A 1950-nucleotide genomic window follows, 5' to 3' on the forward strand; every position below is an offset into this window, starting at 1 on the left:
TTGAAATAATGATTTTGGAGTGCCAAAACTCTCATTTTGTTATTATGTATTTATTTTTCAGCTAATATATGTTGTATTTTTCTCACTAAAGAATAAAAGCAAAATGAAATTTATTATAACATTTTATTTTCGAGGTGACAAGAAGACTTTATTTCTGATTGCTGAGAAAAATGTGCATATGACACCATGGCCTATTTGATATGTATAGACAAACTCTGAGACTCCCTAGGGATGGGACACTGCGGTGAACCTTTATGATCTGGATATTTCAATTATTAATTATTATTTTAACTGTGTATACCAACTTAATACAAATACAATGAACAGCACAAATCTAATACAACAATTATTATTTCAAACCAAAACACAATTTTTTCAATTCATTCAATTCAGTGATTTCAATTTGACAATCCTATAAACATCTCTCTGCACCTTTTAAAATAATTACCGATAATACTAAAATTAAAAAATTCAAACTAAATTTGATTAAACAATTTTAACCATCCTATAAAAATATGTTTGCACTTTTTCAATTTAACAATACTATAAAAATACGTTGGAAGTTGGAACAATTACTCGTAATACCCCTGCCATAACAGTAAAATTCACTTTTTGGAGTGATTACCAGTGATACCCATTACAGTAAAATTAAAAGATTCAACCGAGACAATTAGCAGTGCATGAGATTTGCGGGACAGGTTATACTCTAAAGCGAAGAAGTCGAAGGAGTGACAAATGAGGAGGACATGAAAGTAGAAATGTCACGGCAGAGGGCCTCGGCTTTGGCCATGTCTAACAGCTCCACACCATGGCTTCCAGTTGGATCCATCCGCTGCTCCACATGGACTCCGGCCTCCTGGAGCATTTTCACAAACTCCAGCTGGCGATCCAGGATAGGATCCAACCCTTCCACTGCCACCATGGTTGCAGGATAACGTCGCAGCACCTCCGGGGATGGCCTGCTCCCTGTCAGGGGATTGCAGAAAGGGTGGTCTCTGTCGGCCCCTTCAGGCAGTGCCAGACGCCAGAGCAGATCGCTGACAGGCAACGGGACGATCTTGTCATCGACCAGTCGCACCTCTGAGGTCGTGCGTTCGATTCCCCCGAAGAAAGGCTGGATGAGCACCACTCCAGCAATGCGCAGCGGCGGCACCTGTAATGCCACTGTTTCGTCAAAAACGCGCAGGGCCAAGTTGTAGGCGATATTTGCTCCCGAGCTCTCGCCGCTGAGGAAAACCCTGGAGAAATCCGCCCGAGACTCGAGCCAGGGATCGAGCACTCCAGTTCCTAGGGCCTGCGATCTAAGCCAGCGTAACGCTGCGACGGCATCCTCGTAGGCCGCAGGGAGCCGATCCTCGGGCGCGAGGCGGTAATCGACGGAAATAAAGATTGCATTGCAGGCTTTGGCCGCTCTATGGCAGCTGCCGTGGAAAAGAATGGTGCTGGGCCTGTACATTACAAACCCTCCGCCATGGAAGGACAAAACCACGGGTAGCCTCTGGACGGAATCGGCGTCTTGTTGTTGGGGTAGAAAGATTCGAGCGGTCAATCCTGTAGGTGGGTCGATCGTTACGTCCTTTGATAGGACGCCGTCTTCCGGGGTTTCGGGCCCAGTAGCAGTGCAGGAAGGAGGAACGGTGGGGATGCGGTTCGATCTTGTGACCTTGCCCTGCTGGTCAATTCTGATGCCGAGAAGCTTACAAGGATCGATTTCTTGTGCTTCCTGAGCCATTTCTGAATTACAAATGCAATACACAATAATTCTGACGCTGAGAATAGCTAAAAACGCAATACACAAAGAGGGAGAGGAGCGTAACTATAAATAAGGAGGAGGAGAGTAATTATAAATGGGGTTCAATAACTATGACGCTCGTGGGGTAGTTCCAATGTTCTGTCAAAGCATTCAAGCATTCAGAAAATGACTTGGGGTAGTTCCAATGTTCTGTCAAA

The 1950-nt window shown here is 44.7% G+C and overlaps 1 pseudogene; it reads right to left on the reverse strand.

Annotated features, from left to right (window-relative positions):
* Window positions 1-593: 593 nt before the first annotated feature.
* LOC149185791 (putative carboxylesterase 8 pseudogene) lies at window positions 594-1732 on the reverse strand (annotated as a pseudogene).
* Window positions 1733-1950: the final 218 nt, after the last annotated feature.

The sequence above is a fragment of the Pinus tabuliformis genome, chromosome 3_1 (genome assembly GCF_031772625.1).
Source record: "Pinus tabuliformis cultivar Carrire ecotype Pingquan chromosome 3_1, CPIR1, whole genome shotgun sequence".
Classification (NCBI taxonomy): Eukaryota; Viridiplantae; Streptophyta; class Pinopsida; order Pinales; family Pinaceae; genus Pinus; species Pinus tabuliformis.